Source organism: Solea senegalensis, linkage group LG11 (assembly GCF_019176455.1).
Source record: "Solea senegalensis isolate Sse05_10M linkage group LG11, IFAPA_SoseM_1, whole genome shotgun sequence".
NCBI lineage: Eukaryota > Metazoa > Chordata > Actinopteri > Pleuronectiformes > Soleidae > Solea > Solea senegalensis.
Genome location: NC_058031.1, coordinates 19143831 through 19163063, shown reverse-complemented (window position 1 = coordinate 19163063; position 19233 = coordinate 19143831). Strand labels below are relative to the sequence as shown.

Sequence of the window (19233 nt, the reverse complement as noted above, 5' to 3'; positions counted from 1 at the left end):
TGTTGACAAGTCAGTGAACTCTGAAGCAGTATTTGTGTAATGTACAAACATTGTGTTGTGATTATATGCCACAAAGTAGGATGTTCTATTCTTGGCACAGACCAGAAACCAGAAGTTACATAGTGCCAATGCAGGTGAAGCAAGGCTTTGACAGAGGTGACATTCACCTTGTAATCGTGATGTAACACATAGAACAGATCCCTGTTGCACTATAAGAGTCCACATCCAAGGATGAGACGCAGGTGCCTCAGGTTTGGAGTGACAATGACAATCTTTGTGCAGCTTTCACTGTACAGGCCGCCCTGACCGTAGGTGAAGTTGCCTCACTCAGCCGTGATTCAACGTTTCATATTATAGAAATGTTGAATCATGGCTGAGTGATTCAGCTCCAGTTTTCCTTTTCTTTTCCAGTGGTTTATGCACACAAAACCATGAATGCAGCATTGAATGAAAAAAAAAGGAGAGAATGAATAATCGCATCTAGGTGTAAATTATGAGCAGATGTCCCTCCTCTTTAAATGGAAGCACGTGGAAAGGGTAGGCACTAGGACCTGACGTGTGCCACATAGGAGGGAGGGAGCAGCTTTGGACGTCCTCTTACTAAACTTTTAGAACAATCCATTTCTCAGAGAGTGTGGGAGGGAGACAGGCAGAAGTGGCCCGAGTCGAGGATTCACAGCTTTGAAAGCAGGAGCGGTATTTGGAGATTGCCCCTGCCTGAGGTGGAATACATTGCAGAGTTCATCTGGAAGTTTTCACTCTCTGGGGAGGGAAAGACAAGGAGCATTGATAGGGTGGTGAGTCCTACCTAAAACTCTCAATTAATCACTGTGTTAAAGAGTGTCTGTGGTAGAAGGGAGATTTTAGGATCTCTCTTCATACCTGTCATTAAGAGAAAGTGGAGCCACTGAATTGAGACTCAACTCAGCACCAGCCAGTTAGTCCTCTGTTGCAAGGGGGAGTGAAAATTCCAGCTGACCACATCACACAGGAGGATACCAAAAAAAGGCCTTTGTTGAGTGATGAATGTGAGATTTGCGTTGCCCCACTCTGTCAACATTGTCAGTCAAGTTTTGCCAGCAGTTTTCCAGGTGTAGAGAGAAAGGAGGTGAGCACTATAGAAAAAAAAGAGAGACAGAGAGAGAAGGGGGTGGGGTGGGGGGGCTGATCTCCAAACTTCAATGGGTACCAGTTCACTGTTCAGAAGGCTCCAGGGACATCAGGTTACCTTCTTTCACTCTCTCTCCCCCTTTTTTCCTATCTGTCTCTCTCTGCCTCCTCTTCTTTTTTCTCTGATCATGTTACACAACCCTCAAAGGACTCGCAGATTCTGATGATCTCCAATGACCAACATAAAGTATGCTTCCAAGGTTATCCTGGTGTCTGGGTGGGGCCTGCAGCTTGTTGATAATTTTCTATCCTCTAAAATTTATATCCGTGTGGAACTCGTGTGTGTGTGTGTGTGTGTCTGTGTATAAGCGTGTTAAACACAGACCTCATGCCTGCCACTCCTACCAGGGAATTCCTTTCAGTCTTTGACAGGAGAGGAATTTCACCATGGACCAATATTTACGCACACAAACATCACCATCTCAAGTCTTCCACCGTGTCACATGGATTTCCTTAGACCTGATTACCTATTTGTTGTCTCATTGAATTAGAAAATGGGCCTTTCAATTAAGGTGGTAAAATGGTACAAACATGCAATGTCTGGGCATCATCCACCTCTACAACTTTTCTTTTTTTGCACACATCTGTGTTGAATAAGAAAAGTTATCACAACTTTGAGCCGAGACCAGAGAGTGAGGCTCTCTCAGAAGAGACGTGCTCTGGACTGTAGAGAAAGAATTTTTGTTAAACTTGTTTACGAGCTTCAGTTTTGTTGCCAGCGTGTGCCGCAGGGAAGCTGAGTGCACTTTCATCACCTCTCAGTGGGTTCAGCAGTCCTGCTCTACTGTACAGCTTAAGTGTACGTCCCAGCAGACACTGTTGAGCAGATGTTCTTCAAGCTCACTTCATCTCTCTTAGAGATCATTTGTAGATACAATACACATTTCACTTGCTCAGCTATGTAAGCTTTGTATTGAATTTGACCGCTTTTGTCATATTCGTGTGGGAAATCTTTACTCAAAAGAAAAAAACTGGTCTCCTGAGCCAGTCATTACGGCATCTATGGAGTTGAAGGATGTTTTCATATTAGGCCAAGTGAAAGATTTGTGCTATTTCTGCCTAACCCGAGTCACATGTTCACCGTCATTTCCTATTGAGGATGATTTCATTAACAGTTAAAACATGGTTACCTTTACATGCATGACTGCAGACATGTAAATCAGCTATGTCATTTCATTTCAAAATTATGCTCCTTAAACATAATAAGGCCACATGGCAGAGTAGTGGCTAGCACTGTTGCCCCACAGCAACCAGTTTGAATCCCGGTTTGACATGTTCTCCCTGTGTGTGTGTGTGTGTGTGTGTGGGTATTCTCCAGGTACTCCAGTTTCCTCCCATAGTCCAAAAACATGCAGAGGTTAATTGGAGACTCTAAATGACCACATGTGTGAATGTGACAGTGAACGGTTGTTCTTCTCCGTATGTTTGTTCAATGATGGACTTGTCCAGGGTGTACGCCACCTTTCGCGATGTCTGCTGGGGTTAGCTCCAGCAACCCCCCATGACCCTCATGAGGAGTGGTAAACTGAATTGTGAAAAGTGAGTAAACTGAATTATGAATGCAGTTTAGTTCACATGGAAACAGGTGTAGGTGAATACGCATAATTGTTTTTTTTATTGCATTGGGCTTTAATGGACCTGAATGGCATTTTTAAAAATGGGTCCCAGAGTGGGAAAATGTCAAAATGCCACCCTTGCGTTTTCATGTCATATCATACTTGGAAGTTATTTGGCAGGTGTAGCCAACTACTTTTAATGAAAAGTCACTAGATATCACTGTCCTGCAACAATGCTGTATGTATAGGAAACAGCAAAGAAAAAAAAATGTTTGCGTTTCATTCCATTTTCATGTGGATAGTGCCTTAGTTGAGTGGAAACATAAGATCCATTGCTCATCTCCTGCTGGGAAAAAAAACATTTACCAACATCATTCATAGGTGAGATAAACAGTGAGCTTGTTAGCTTCCATGCTAACCTTTAGCTACGTGGCCTTTGACTTGTGTGTATTTATCGATGTATCCGCCTTAAAGGTGACATAGAATGCTTGTATCACACAAATATGTTAGTTATGGAGGTCTACTTACATATATGAACTTGTTTTCATGACTAAAAACCTCCTAATCGCTGCAAACGAGCCGATCAAAATATCTCCTCACTGACGCTGTCGTCAACTGCGCGTTTCAGACCAAAACCACACCCCCAGAACGTGGACTGTGTTGTGATTGGCCAGCCAACGAGAGCTTTCCTACTGTCCAGTGATTGGCCAGGTACCTGGAAGTGACGTAATAGATAGGCCAGCTCAGATACACAGCTCCCCCACTGGCACGGTGGATGCTCTGCATCTCAGCAGCTACAATAAGAGTAGTTCTTCTTCTTCTGCGGTTGAATGTACGCAACCGGATGTGCCCGGACTAGTGCCCGCACCAGGAGGCGCTACAGTGGTGAGAGGAGTGGTGAGGATTTCTGATGACGACATCAAATTAAGGAAGTGCCGATCCGCTTTGCAGAGCCCAGGAAATCAATACAACACTGTTTTCTCAGCAGTGTTGTTCTGAAACTTTAGGGTTGCGTCATTTAAACGAGGTAATGATGCAGATACACACACACAAACGGAGCTTCCGGTCTATGTCGCCTTTAAAGCTCCAGTCCATAACTTCTGTAGCCTTGTGAGGAATTCAGAGTAATTACTCAAACACTACTGGTGTCTCCACATGATTAAGGCCAAGGTGATTATGCATCTGTCAAGAAGCTTTCAGACTTAAGGGACATTTGTAATATGAGCTTTCTTTGTCATGTTTTGTCCAATTTTAATATGATAATTCCATATTTACTTGTTTTTAGATAAGAAGAAACAAATAGCTTTATCTCTATTTTTAATTTACTCAAAAATTGAAGGTGCAGCAGCATTGGAAACAAGTTAAGCCATATTAAACCTGTATGCATGTGTATAGAGGGCAGATGGACAGTGCTGTTTTCCCTCACAGACAAAGATGTCTGTGATTATTTATGACCCTCTCAGGTTTCCCTTTGAAGCTGAATTACAGCTTTCCCTATGTTAGCACCAATGTGTTTGTGTGTGCATGTTTTTGAACGTGCATCACATAAAAAGAGACAGACCTAAACGACCGTGCTTTACAATAAGGTATAAACCAAGCTGGAGCTTAGTAACTATGGAACAAAATATTAATAAATGAGGATTACATCATTTTATAATGCATACATTATACTATGTATTTGTAACTAATAAATGAAGTGCCTTCTATTTTAATTATCAATGTAACAGTTTTAGTTTAAGTTTTAATTTCTGTGATTCCAGCTCCTTAAATTCATGGAGGTATTTGATTGTGCTGTGTAAGTGGTTTTATGTTTCGAAACCTATAGTCTTACCTTAATATACGTAAATAAACAGACAACCATGCTTTGTCAAAAGCTGCTAATTATTAAAACATATCTGATTTAAGCTCTATTTAGATTTTACTGCAGTTTTTTGCTAGCTAAACCTCACATGATGCCACCATCTCAACAGACTTGCAACTTGAAAATGTTCTCATTCAGACTAGGACAGGAAGAAGTTCCACCCCTTTAAAATATAAAAGATGTAATGATATGAGCTGTCGAGGCTCTGGAGTGTTGTTTAGGACCCCTGGGTGTTGACTAACACTTTATCCTCCACATGAGGGTTACGGGGGCTGGAGCCAATCCCAGACATAGGACAAAAGGCGGAGTCACACCCTGGACAGATTGCCAGGGCAGGGTAAACATATAGACATGAACAACCCTTCCTCTCACACACACGTCAATTGGTCAATTAAGGTCAATTAAGAGAGTCCAATTAACCTCTGTGGGTTGTTTGTTTGTGTGTTTGTTTTTGGGAGTGTCTGGCGAAAACCCAGGAAGATGCTAAATATTGCTCTAAGGCCACAGTGCTAGCCACTATACCTCCATGTGTCCCTTCTATTGTACGTATTTAGTTGTTATATAGACTGACTCAAAGCAACACTCCTGAGTGACACAGCATGAGAACAAGATAGCTGCACATACAAGATTTCTATCAGACCACAAAAGCCTGAGGCAGACAGAAAAATTACATAGCGGTTAAAAGACTCATTAGTAAAATATACTGTTTATTTTTACAACTCTGAGTTACCTGTAGACTATTTTCTCCTTATTCTTTTTTCTTACAGTTAACAGTTAATGTGAAATCACTGTAGTGGCACGTATGTTTCATCAGCTTGGGTTTATTTGTAAGTTTGTCCTTCTGTAAACAACTTCCTGTCTAGGTAATCGCTCAAGAATGTAATTTGATGATGTCACATTTTCAACAAATCCCTATCTCTAACACCGGACAAAGTTGTAAAACATTGTCAATATTTATCAGATTTGAACGGAATTTGTTATGTCTATGCAGTTTTGTCTGGATCTGATCAAATTTGAATTTAAGTTGGGAAGTCCCAGGTCAGATGTGTATATCTCACTGACATCTTAATAGATGAGCATGAATTATGTCATGATTATGTAAGATGGTCAAAGCTATAAGCAGGTAAAGTTATATACAGATCCAGAGGTGCCAGTATATAACATCTAACTAAGAGTCAAAGCCTGGAATCTGTCAGTATAGCAAATGCAGCAGGACATTGTTTTGGTAAGACGTGTTTAAATAGAGAATCTTGTGATATTCCAGATACTAATAGAGCACTCGTCCTCTCAGTTGCTGTGAATTAGAAACCAATTATGACCATTACCAATACCGAAATTTGGAGCAATATGCATTTACAGTAGATATAAAAAGTGAATTTCACAAACACCAATGCAACACTTTAATGTTTGTCAATACTTCAAATGTTTACACGACATTAAAATAAAGAATTAATACATAAAATGTCCTCCAGTTCTAGAACTGCCCTCTTATGAGCCAAGTGAAATAAATAATAGCACAGCGGTTTACTATTTTTTTCTTCTTGTCCTCTTGTTTATATGGACATACGTATGTTGATGGAGTAGCAGCAATTAATAGTAAGAGACTCCATGTTGTTGACAGTAAATGGTCCAGTGGAAGAGACGGCAGCAGAGCAAATGGAAAAGCAATAAAACAATAGCAGTTGACAATCTGTAAAAATGTAACTGATACATTCAGCCCCCTCCCGTGGGCCTGCTCATCAAATTGCGACTCCCCAAAACACTAGAAGTTGTTGTATAAATTTTGGCTGCCGTTTAATCTTGATAGTTGATAGTGCAGGGGCCTCACTGCAGACTACATTAGATAGTGTTGCCCCCGTGAAAGTCTCATGAAAGAAAGTAGTGAAAACCATGGTTTAACTCCCATACTCGCGCTCTTCAACAGGCTTTACTTAGATTAGAAAGAAAATGGTGTTCCACTAATCTAGAGGGTTTTCATGTAGCCTGGAAATATGGTTTTGTAGCAAAAGCCCAACATAAAGCTAGAGCTGCCTATTATTATTCTTTATTTGAAGAAAATCAAAATAATCACACGTTTCTTTTCAGCGCTGTAGCCAGGCTGACAGTCACTGCCCTAATGAGCTGTCCATTACTTTGACACTTTTTTTGTCAATAAAATAACATCAATTAGAGACAAAATTATTAATTATCATCGCCTGCCTCCTACTTGTACTGAATCATTTTTTAACACAAGAGCTTTAGAAGCAGCAGGTGTACAGTGTGACAGTTTCTCCCGACCCTCGACCCAGATGTTTTAGTTAATTACCGACCGATATCAAATCTTTCTAAAATCCCTGAGAAGACAGTTGCAAATCAGTTATATGAATATCTTTGTAGTAACAGCCTGTTTGAGGATATCTAGACAGAATATACGTAGATTATATCATAGCACAGAAACCACACTAGATAAATCTGTGGTACTACCCTCTGCTGGTTTGAATCCTACTATTCTGACTCAGATAGATAGTTTATGTTAATGATAATGGCTCATTGCAGACAAATGTTAATTGTGGTGTTCCACAGGGCTCAGTGCTTGGGCCTATACCTTTTACCTTGTGCTTCCTTCCTTTATCAACAATCTCTGCTGCTGCCTGTGTAAATGACATGGTAGTACTATAAACATGTCATAACTGATTCAGAACCGTCTTGTCTAAACCTATAACTTGATATAACTATTAAAGTTATGTATCTGCTTGTGGTGTTTGTCTTCTCTCAACCTTGCATCCCTCTTTCACTTTCTCTCCCTTATTTCTCTCTCCCACCTCTCCTCTGTCCCCCATTTTTCCTCTCACCCCAACGGGTTGAGGCACATTTTTAAGTCTGGTTCTGCCAGAGATTTATTTCTGTTAAAAGGGAGTTTTTTCTCTCCACTGATGCCTGGTGCTAGCTCATTGTGTGAACTGTTTGGTGTCTCTTCTCTCTATAATATTATAAAGGCTTCTGTCTCACTATGTACAATACCTTGAGATAATATATGTTGTGATTTGACGCTATACAAATAATTGACTATTTCAATAACCTCTGTCTGTCATCTCTGCTTCAACAGTGTATGTTTCCTTGGCTGGTTGTGAAGACTCCGATCACACGCTGCGAGAGCACAGGCTTATCGATTAGTGAGTCACAGGTATGCCAGCCAATTATTCTAAGTATTATGAATGAAATGATGATGGTTGATGGTTTATTACATTATTGTGAGACCCAAGCTTTAACCCTATGAGTCCATATGATGCAATATGCACACAACCAGCAGGGCCAGCATTAGAGCCCCATGGAGTCTGTTTCATTTCATTCAAATTCCATATAATCTTTCCTTAAATCCAGTTCTTCCCATTTTAGTTCAACACGTATTTTACAAGGAAAACGTGTCTTAAATTTAATCAATTATTTATGCAACACAGCATTGCACAAATCTATCATTTGCAGAATTTGGTGTTTTTCAAAACAATGTACTTTAGATGCTGGCTGAGGCGAAGCTGAGTGGTTATATAATGTCCAACCTGTCAGAAAGAATTAATTCTGCAAGATTTAGAGTTTAACCAGTGATTACATTTTTATTGCTCAATTCTGTGTTTTCCAAATCACAAAAATCATAGGGTCCTATTTAGTATTTAGATTGTCTTTGTTATATGGAGCAAAGAAACCAGACCATATTCACATTTAAGGAGCTAAATAAATCAGAAAGCTTGTTTTAATTATTGACAAAAACATGAAAAAAACAACTAATCAATTCATTTAGTATTTAATTTAGTATTGGATTAATAAAATAATTGTTGCAGCCCTAGTCAGCAATAGCAACTACCATGGTGGAAAGATTTTAGAAAAAAAAAACCTCACTACTATCACAATGTCTGTGGTTTTCTACAGTGGCTCTCACCCTCTGATTAACAATAGAGGTTATTGCCCTATTAATTGTTTACTTCATGCTAATTCAGTAGTTCTATTAAGCCCAAGCACTCGTATGGCTTCTCCAGAGTCATCCACCAGCAGTGTACTCTTCCATAGCACAGAGGCAAATATGTTAGCGATTACAGTCATGGTTCAGTTGGCTGTCAGCATATTCCCAGTATGATGGATACAGGAGGATATAATAATTCATGGGCCTAAACGTAAAACCCAGCCATGCTTTGGTTATATTTTTGGTTGCTGGAGCCGCAGTCTGACAGCGGTCAATGCACAGAATGGGGTAACAACATCTGGTGTAAAGTGAAACACATTAAATGTTCTGTCTGGTCTCAGCGGGAGAGGTAATAGGTCAGAGTTTGGGCCTTGGGTTACACCTGTGTTTGTTGAGTAGAATCTGGAACTGGAAGTCCGTCTTGTGAATGTTACCTTTTCAAACAACTTTTTCTGGTTGTTGGGGAGAAGTTTCATTCTGTAGAAATCACTGCTAACGTTGTTTGACATTTGTGACGTCCAGGATTTGCACAGGATTCTTTTGTTTTTACCTTCTTCATTCAAGGACCTGTTTTTCAGCTTCTTTTCTTGGTACCAAATCAAAAATAATGCACTACTGTGTTTGTACAATTCCACATTTTGTAAACAGAAATCAAGGCTTTAAATGAAAGCCAGTCTTCGTGTTTGACAGTGATTGGGTCCGCCTGTGTCTGCTCCCATGTCTGCACACATGCAGATGAACGTGAACTGTATCCTGTATGCCCACAAGACAGAAAAAAGAAGCATGACAACTAAATGTGCAGACATGCCTGTTCATTCCACATCAAATGCTTCTATGACTTTCAGCTATTGCTCTGTTTGGTCTCATGCAAGTGCACACAGCTGCGAACACACAGTAGCTGATAAATCACTAAATTACCAGAGCTTTTCACTTAGCTAGAATAACACTGTTGTGGTCTTAATCTGTTGATTTAGCACACATCTGGTGTTTTGAACTGTTTCACCACAACCTAATCTCCGTGTGTGTTCATATATGTGTGTGTGTGTGTATACTTTTGGATTCTGTGATGACACTGTCTCACACTCGCTTCACTTTCCCTTTATCCTGATTAGGTTGTCTTCAGTGTAGCTTGTCTGGACACGAAGCGCACACTTGTTGCCAACAACAGAGCAATATCGACAGGGTGTTTCTCAAGTATTGAAGTGTGTGCGGAGAATCTCAGAAAGATGAAATTTGCCTTTGCTTAGGAAAACTGAATTGCAAGTGATGTTTGAGAGATCAAAGTTAAAAGAAGAACAAGTGGATACATAATGGCTCCAGCACTGGAGGAATGTTAGTGACTGTGTGTGTGAGCAATGCACATGTGTGTACTTGTGGATATATGTGAGCATTTGTGTTGGATACGCATCAAACACACACACACACACACACACACACACACACACATGCCTTTGCCCCAAGGATACAAGTGTAACCACATATTACCGAGATTATGATGATTTGTGAAGTGACTGTGTGTAGGAGGATGAATCACTTGTTGGTTTTAGAAGATTGGGTCACGTGGGCAGATATTCATACACCTGTTTTTGTATGTTTTGTATTCTTTCTTTTATTTTTGTAAACACAGAGGATTAATTTTCTGTGATGAAATGTAACAGCTAATGTAGTCACTTCAAAACATACAGTTGTTATGCTGATGTTTAGTTTAATTGTTTTATGAATTTGTCAGCAGGAGGCAGGTTAAAACAATACGTAAACATGATTCATATGTAACAGATGACTTTAATATATTTCCATCTCTAAAAGGAAATTTTACATGCATTTGACATGCATTTTATTTATTGTCCGACACTCTCTGTTAGACTCGCTCTAAGTTTAGGAGGATTTGTGTTTAATGAATATTGGTTCTGACTTTAACTTCCACTTGGGCTCCCATGGTTAAGATAAGATCCCTGGAATTTGGTTCATATCTTGCTGAAAAGTTATATTTTTGCTGTTGTTTACAGTGGCAGGGCCTGATAAAGTGTTTATGTGGTTTTTTTCCGAGGCTCGTATTTTGTTGCACTTTAACCCGTAGGGAAAATTTTGTTCAGAAGTGTTGATGTAAAAACAACCGCTTAGTAGAAGAGCTTGTAGGAGGTGCCCTCTCTGTCTGAACTGCCCTCTGACTGATTGTGATTGAAGTCTTTCATCACAGTTCAGATTTTCCCGAGCCTGGAAAACAGATCCTCGACGAGGTGCCGTCTTGCTCTGTCTCAGATCACTTGACTTACATGATGCTGAAAGGTTATTATATAATTATGAATCAATAACAATCCAGTGGAGGAGACTATGGGTGGGTTGACATTATTTGAAGATGTTCCTAAGAATGTCCGGAGTGACTTTTGTGGGCATTTGCATTCCCACATACAGCCCATTGTAGACACTGGCCCGAGAATGGCTGGACTTCAGTGTATGTCTGAAGGCAGCTTAAGACCTATTCATTCACTAAATGCTTGCTTAAATACTGAGCACATTTATAGCCAAACTGAACGGAACAGTTTGCCCAACCTATGGTTACAACTGTTACTGACTTATAACTACAAGCTTGTGTGTGATAAACACACAACTTTTGTCTGTTTAACAACTTGAGTTCATAAAAGTCTGTTAAGTTTCAATGGACATCTTTGATAAATACTATATAAAAAAAAACCTTTATGAATTCCAGTTACGATGCTTACTGGCACAACAAAACAATTGTGTTCCCCTTAATTTCACTTCGCTTGTGACTGCTGATGTCCCGCCACTTTAGTGACATAACCACAACATCCGCTCCAGACTGGTCTGTAAGGCATCATTTGTCTAATTGTTGTTTTTGTCTGACATGTTCTCAAAAGCTATGATATTTGAAGGACTTTTTAAGTCTTGTTTTCCCCACCTCTGCACCGTGACGTGACATTTTTTGGTTCAAACTTGAGGACGAACAGTGTGTCATGGTGAGTTTTTGGTAGAATGAGGCTCTTGGTTCCTCGGTAATCCGTGTATGAAGCGCCACAATAAATATTTATGTAAACTCTTGCTACAGGTCACATACACACATGAGCACACATGAGGACCATCTGGAAAGCTGCCACTTAATCTCTTTCAACATAGCTCTGCTCACACACTGAACATGGTATGCTGCTAACAGACAGAGGATGGGCCTGGGAGGTCCCACGCAGACAGGTGGTTGACATCAGCTCGAGGGAGAGACGGAGGGAGGGAGTGGAGTTAGATAGGAAGGACAGAAGCCGAGAGAGAGGGAGATGACAGAACGATGTGGAGACCACACAGAACAGAAAATGGCTGGGTCAAGTCTTCAGTGAGAAGGCCAAGACTGTAATCAAACGAACGCTGTGAGTAACAACAACATAAAATATTCTACCCTCTCAAAGGATTCAGCACAGTCCTGGCAAGGCCATCTGTAAGCGTCCAGCCAACTGAAATGTACACATTTGGTTTGTATGATTAAAGAGAGAACAAATGGTAATACTCATAGTCCTCCTCATGTGCTTTCTTTTAAATCTGAAACATTAAAAACTAAAGACTTTAGGTGATGGTGTCTCAGTGGTAGAGCAAGTCGTCTTTCAACTGGAAGGTTCCAGGTTTGATTCCCAGCTCTGCTTGTCTACATGCCAGTGTGTTCTTAGGCAACCCTAACCCGCGTAGTATGAACGTGTAAGTGAATGGATGTGAATGGATGAATGACAAAACTGTAAATAAAACAGCTTTGAGTGGTCATTAAGATTACATTACAAGAAGTGTTCTGTAAATACAGTGTTACATATATACATACATTACAGTGTAATGTCGGCAAATGTGTTAGTTATGTTTGTTTTGGGAGATTTCCTGTTTTATTTTGGTGAGGGCTTAGAGTTTCCTGTTGGTCTGTACTTTGTCTACCTTGTCCTTGTCTTGTCTGATTACCTTGAGTGTTTGCACCTGGTGTCCTTCCCTGATTGTCAGCACCTGGTCCCCTTTCCCCTTCTTAAGTCACTCATTTCCCTTTGTCAGTGCGTTTTTTTGTCTCCATGTTCTTCGTTACCTTGTTCATGTTTAGAGTGTTGAATCAAGTTGATCTAGTTTATGTTTTCATGTTTAGAGTTACGATCCAAGTTGATCTAGTTTACGTTTTCTGGTTATAGGTTTGTTTTTTCGCCTTTTCTCTTGTCTTCTGCCTTTTTTTTTGTTCATGTTTTTGAGAGAGCAATAAAGCCTCATTTTTTATTTTACGTATCCGACTCGTGCCTATTGGATCCAAGCTCTGTGGTACAAACCCTGACTTACAGACATCGACCATTTAGATTCTGGGTCAGTAAGATAAAGCAAATATTTTGTGACAATAAAGTCGTCTCACTTGATTTTTATCATCAGTGAACATTTTCCTGATTCCTGCTCACAGTTTTCCATCAATATAGCATTTAGTTAATTATGGTCTAGCACAGGGGTGAGCAATTATTTTCCCCAGGGGGCCACATAAGAAGTATAAAATGTTCTTAAGGGCCAATGGGCTGAACTAAATTCTGCTCAATATTAATTTTATGTCTTCATAAAAAGCAGTAAATTGTATCACTTGGATGGAATCAACCTTTACAAAGAGAGAGAGAGACTTGCAGCTGGTTGTACAAGCCCATAGCAACATTTTATGTAAAATTGTCTGTGTAGGCTGGAAAGACTTTGTTTAGAGATTTTTGCAATTATTTTCTATTTTCAAAAGTACAAAACTTAAACTGCGATTGTTTAGAAACAGTAATATGTATCAAAACTTTGAGTCCCAAGTCTTGTGACCTGTTATTTCAAACGCTTTCATAGCACACCATGTTTTTTCTCAAAACTGTGGGACGAGTTACATGCCAAAATTTGCCGTAGGAAAAAAAAGAAGCAATGAAAATAATGACAACAGATGCTTGCTTTGTCGTACGGAATTTTGGAGCTGACGGTGCTTTGCTGGTTAGATACTAAGATAACAAACAGGGAGGGAGGCAGTGTTGATACTGTGCCATGTCTGGGTTTATCAATAGGTGCTAATAGGGTGCTAACAAGCTAATGCTATCTAATGCACTCAAACTGAGATGCTCGTAGAAGAAAAACACCACGAACGTTTTTAGCGTTAGCGTTTGATATAGGCTGCATGTGTTGTACGTGGAGAGAATGAGCAGACAGCTGATCTGTGTGTTTGCAGGAGAGAGGGAACGAGAGAGAGAGAGCTGCCGGGCAGGGAGATGAATGAACGGAACATATGATACATCAGTGTTGATTCTGTGCATCGCACTCTAGAGCCCTGTTATTTACAGTTTTTTTTTTTCTCATTTCAAATTAAACGCGGGCTATTATCATGACCACATCTGGTCTGGCATGTATTGGGGCATGAACACTGTGGATGATGGGGTCGTTCATTCAGTATTACTCAATAGGTGTATGTTTATAGATGTAGGTGGATGTGCAGTGGACAAAGCTGTCAGTCTGGCCTACAACCATCCTTCCAAAAATGTCTCTTTTTACAAAAAAGGAATGGCGCTGGACAGAACTCAATGTTTCCAAATGGCAGCTCACAAACCAGTGGGTGACAGCTTGGCAGGTTGCCACTTCGTTGGAAGCAAAAACCTATCCATTCAATGTCACTGTTTCATTTTTTGTGACTGAACTTGGCTCCTTAGAGCTGAGTCCTTTTGCCATGTTGCTAACATGTTCATTATAGTCTTACGATGCTGACATGACGAGGGCAGGGGAGCAGAAGGGGAGCAAGTAAACAACGGCAGTGTTTAAATGAAATTTCTCTTCTTGCCTCTTCTCTCTGCATTTTGACACGACACTCAGGATCAATGGATATTTTTTATAGACTATAAGCAACGATCAGTATTAATGGATTAATAATTAGGACTCATATCCCTGCAAACATGACTGTATAAGACTTACATACCAAATGCTGACATATTTCTGAGAACAAAGAAAACTCTGACATGCTGTTTATGCTAAAGAGAACAGTAAGGAACACTGGAGCCACTAGTATTCATTCTCAGATTCTCATTCATGTTTTGGCATCTACTTGCGCTTCTTTAACTTGCCTCTTCTTTCCTCTGTCTACATCTATCTCACTCTATGTGCACACAAGCGCCCTTGCCTCTGGTTCTCCTGCGCTCACTGTTCCGCTGCGAGATCTTAGGTTCTCACCAGAATTGGGGAGTTGCTGTTGTTACCGCAGCCGTTCTAAAAGATTAACGGCTTGTCGTGAAAAGATTGCTCAATGTGAAGGTCATACAAAGTAAAGGACTGGAAATAAATGTTAATTGTTGCGTTCATCCGGCCTTCATGGCCTGGATGACTGGCCTTCCACAGCTGGTGGTCCAATGCAGGGAAAAGCTTGGCTGTACTAAAATTGATGCTGAATCTAATCTAGTGGATTAACAATATTGTTTTGGGCATGTAGGCTCTCTGAGAGATATGCCAGTCAAATCACATGGTTTAGTTTATGATAAAAGGTTGTTATTATTGATCTATAACCATTTATACATTGTATGCTGTCTATCCCAGCTTTAATGCACAATAGTTTTCTGCTTGTATGACACGGTTAATTTTTAATGCTAGAGAATACATACAATAACTGAATTACTTAATAGACTGTATGTCAACAGACCCAGCAGGTTTGTTGTGTCTTTTTATTTCTGGGAAAAGTACTGCAAATTTAGTTTTAAAAAAGCTGAGTTGACAGATTATTTCCCATTCCTTATATATGTTGTAGTAAATTATATTCCTAGGAAAAACTTTTCTATAACTTTATTTATACTGTAAATCAAGTAAGTAATATGCTCATTTTTCATTGTTTTACATACACACCGGTGAAATCACATCCTGATGGCCATTCGATGAAAATTGGCTTCACTCTATGGAGCCTGAAACTGTCCATTTGTCATATACGGTTTCTATTTATTTCTCCAAACACCATGGAAACGAAGCCTGGATGAGTGGCAGAAGTCCAGTTCTCTTTCAGATCTTATCAGAAGATTATTGTGGAATCATTAAGTAGTCATGATGAAAATGTTACCTACCCCAGCAAAATACATTAAAACGGTATAGGGACTTAATATTCACATGTGTACATTATTGCACCCACTGCCGGACTGCCTGTGCAGGTGGGATAGATTAAATCAATATTTATGTTAGCTTTACTGCAGCTGTACTACTGTTGGTCAATTATAAATGAAGCCATATGCAGGCACAAGACCCAATATTTTAATCATCCCAGTTTTTCCTCCAGTGGCCATTCTTATTGAAATCTAATTTCCTGTGTGTTTATATCTGTAGATATTTCCATTTAGAGATGCTGAAACTACTTGGCTAGTGCTTTGTTGCCTACAGCACACACACTCACACACACACACACACGCAGGTTTGCACAGCTTTTCCTGCACTCACTTCCATTCAGCATACACAAGGCAGTAGCCTTAACCTTAACCTTTGCCAGTTAATGCCTACAACTAAACTTAACCCAACCACAATTCAAATCTCAGCATAAACGACCAGTTCCTCACAAATGAGGTACCCGGTCCTAATCAGGACTGCTGGTCCTTTCAGAGAAGGTCCTAAAGAAGACACACACACATGCAGGTTAGCACAGCTATTTGTCTTAGGATACTGCATTGACTACCATTCATTTAGACTAACCCTCAACAAAGTTTTATTCCTAACCTTAACCACAACCACACACTAGCATGGTCCTCACAAATGAGATTCTGCCTCATTAGGACCAGGTTTTGGTCTCCATGAGGACTACTGGTTATGATGAGATCAGTGTTTGTACCAAAAAAGGTCCTAAAGAGGTCACAAGTACACACACACACACAAACACACACAGTCTTGGAAATGACACAGCCAATTTGGAAGAAAAAAAGTCAATGACTTTTATTCATAAATTGTTGTTGTGCAATTTACAACACCCATGAGAGCAGTGCTCTGCTTATAGTTACACAGTGTTGAAATCTGTTATTGCTGTTAGGACACAGAAACAGACGTGCATCCAGGAAGTTACCTCGGGCTTTTGACTGGGAGGAAAAAAAAACAAAAAACAAAGACTAAGGCAGTTCCCGTGAGCAGAATCTGAGAACCTGCAGGATAAATTAGAGACAGACACAGTCAGACAAAGACATAAAGCTGGACAAAGACACTAAACAGCTGGATGCAGACACTGGCTCCTTGCCAATATCCCTTCCTTTTACTTTCCACACCTTTCCTCTCCGTTTCTCTGATATTCCCATGATACCCTGGGCTGATAAACAAGCTTTTATTTCATCACAGCTGATGAAGAGAAACACCTGTATATATTAAATCCTACATGTCGTATACACTTGCTAACCCAAACAAGAAATGAACTACAAATGACTTTTGGGGTGTGTACCATATCACTGCATGGCACCGTTTTTCATTTGTAGTTTTATTACAGGTGAATTTATTAGAAATAGCTGCTTGTAAAACCACAGACTGATAAACATCAGAGATCCTGTTGGCAGCGGGTTGTTGAGCTGGAGACGATTCAGTGGTTGTGCGAAGTGAAGGCGTCTGTGAGGCTGCCAGTATCAGGAAGTTAAGTTGAGGAAAAAGGCTCAATCTTGTGAAAAATGTGCATTATAACATTAGAAACACGTATAGGTATGTGTCGTGCTCGCCAACATATTTTATTGCTGCACTCGATAAGCTGGTGCACATGTGTGGGGGTTGTTTTCCCCCCTTTTTGCCTATCTGTAGTGTGTCATTGCACTTGGAGTCAAGTGCTTTAGCAGGTTGTGTGTACCTGTCAGATTGACGATGACCTGTGTAGCCAGCCTCTCAGCTCTTCCCGTGACCTGAGGCCTGAGCAGCAGACTTTAGTGTTTGAAGTATCCCCGGTGTGCAACAGGTGCTTGGTTCACATAGCAGGAAATGTCTTTTTAACATGAAGACAAGGGTAAAGGACAGAGCAGAGGCTCATCTTTCATCTCTGTTAGTCGCATTACGCCTGACTAACCCTGTCAGGCTCGTGTCAGGCGGTCTGGGAGTAAAAGAAACGTTGCTGTACTGAACTATAGTTGGTTAAGTAAAGACTTTAATTTATGTGTTTCATTGTAATATGAAACGCTTGATCATTCTGGCTTAAAGGGATGTAGTGGATTTCTGAAGTTGGATAGTATGACGTTAGTGAACTTAGTAAGTGTATGGCATACAGGGAGACTGCATTCTGCACTCTCTGAGGTGAAAAGCAGCAAAGGGTGGACCAGCGTTACCAACAGCTGTATTTAGTGACTTTTCTGACTTTTTTTTTGCAACAAATCTAGCAACTTTCTGGCATAGCTCTAGCTATGGAAGGAAGAAATCGCCAGTTCTGCAGCGCGAGTTGCTGCATCTGGAGAGCCGGTCTGGGTGTAGGCTCACAGAAAAGACTGAGCTGTGGATGTACAGTGCATATGTATTGTTCATCCAGGTAAAATAAAAGGTCTGTGAAAATGAGTTTTGTTTCCTTGTCCCCCGATTGAAGATTTAGTTTCCCTGTTCGTCTTCAACACAAAATCTTCTTTTTTCACTCATGTCTGAACCAACTCAGGACATATTAATTATAGAAGTATATTCAACTGTGACACTCACTAATAGACAGACACATTATGTATAAGGTACAAATAAATGAAAGAAAGTGCTGCTTTTTAACTCTCCAATGGTACAATTACTTTACCTGTGTATATATAGTGGAATATAATCAGAAGACACTGTCAGCATGGTGACGATGTCTTAAATATGCACATTAGTGTCTGATGTGACACTACTGGCTTTAACTACCTTCCACTGGAAGTAGCTGGCAACACAGAGGTGGAAGCAAGCTCAGTCAAATACAGCTGCAACTGTAGCCACTCAGAAAAGGGCCCCAGCATGAAACTATCAGTCAGTCATTACGTACAAATATTAACAAACCATTGTCAGATGAGTTCAGACAGTGTCAATTAAGTCTATCAGCTCCACACATCTGTTTTTCACTATAGCAAGGCAATGCAGGGCAGTTGTATTTGTATAGCACATTCATACACAAGGGCAACTCAATGTGCTTTACAGGAAAAAAAACAAAATGACATTTAAACTTTAATGTTGGAAACATTAAAATGTAAAATTTGAGAAAACCACAATTATAACAGAGAGAAAGAAAACACAACGTTAGACTACAGTGGAGCATAAAGTATGATAATGCAGCATACAATAAGAATTTACTCTCAAATTATTAAAATAATGTGAAGTTTAGAACATTTAAATACAAAAAAAACATGCTTTAAAAGAGTTCAATCATAAGCATATGAGAAAAGTAGTGTTTAATGTCACATTTGTCAGTTTGTTCCACTTGTGCAACATAAAAACAAATGCTGCTTCACCATAATTGATTTAAGCTCTGAACTCTATCTGACCTGAGTCAGGAGATCTCCGAGCCTGATGTGATGTGTATTCTTTAATTTGTTCGGGACCTAAACCATTCAATGATTTGTAGACCGGCAGCAGAACTTTAAAGTATATTCTATAACTGATTGGAAGCCGGTGTAAAGACTTTACAACTGGAGTAATGCGCTCTGATCTTTTTGTTCTGGTTAAAACTCAACTGCAGCATTCTGAATGACTTGCAGCTGTTTAACGCTCTTTCGGGGAGTCCTGTCCATTAGACCATTATAATAGTTGAGACTACTGGAGAT

The 19233-nt window shown here is 39.9% G+C and overlaps 1 protein-coding gene across 2 annotated transcripts in view; it reads left to right on the top strand.

Annotated features, from left to right (window-relative positions):
• The first annotated feature begins 640 nt into the window (after positions 1 to 640).
• The window catches only part of LOC122777529 (nerve growth factor-like), a 31073-nt gene continuing 12480 nt past the window's right edge, over positions 641 to 19233 (top strand). For both annotated transcript variants that reach the window (XR_006361330.1, XM_044038822.1), the window contains exons 1-2: positions 641 to 797; positions 7673 to 7750. The gene's annotated coding sequence lies outside the window, so the exon portion shown is untranslated. The remainder of the gene's footprint in view (positions 798 to 7672; positions 7751 to 19233) is intronic.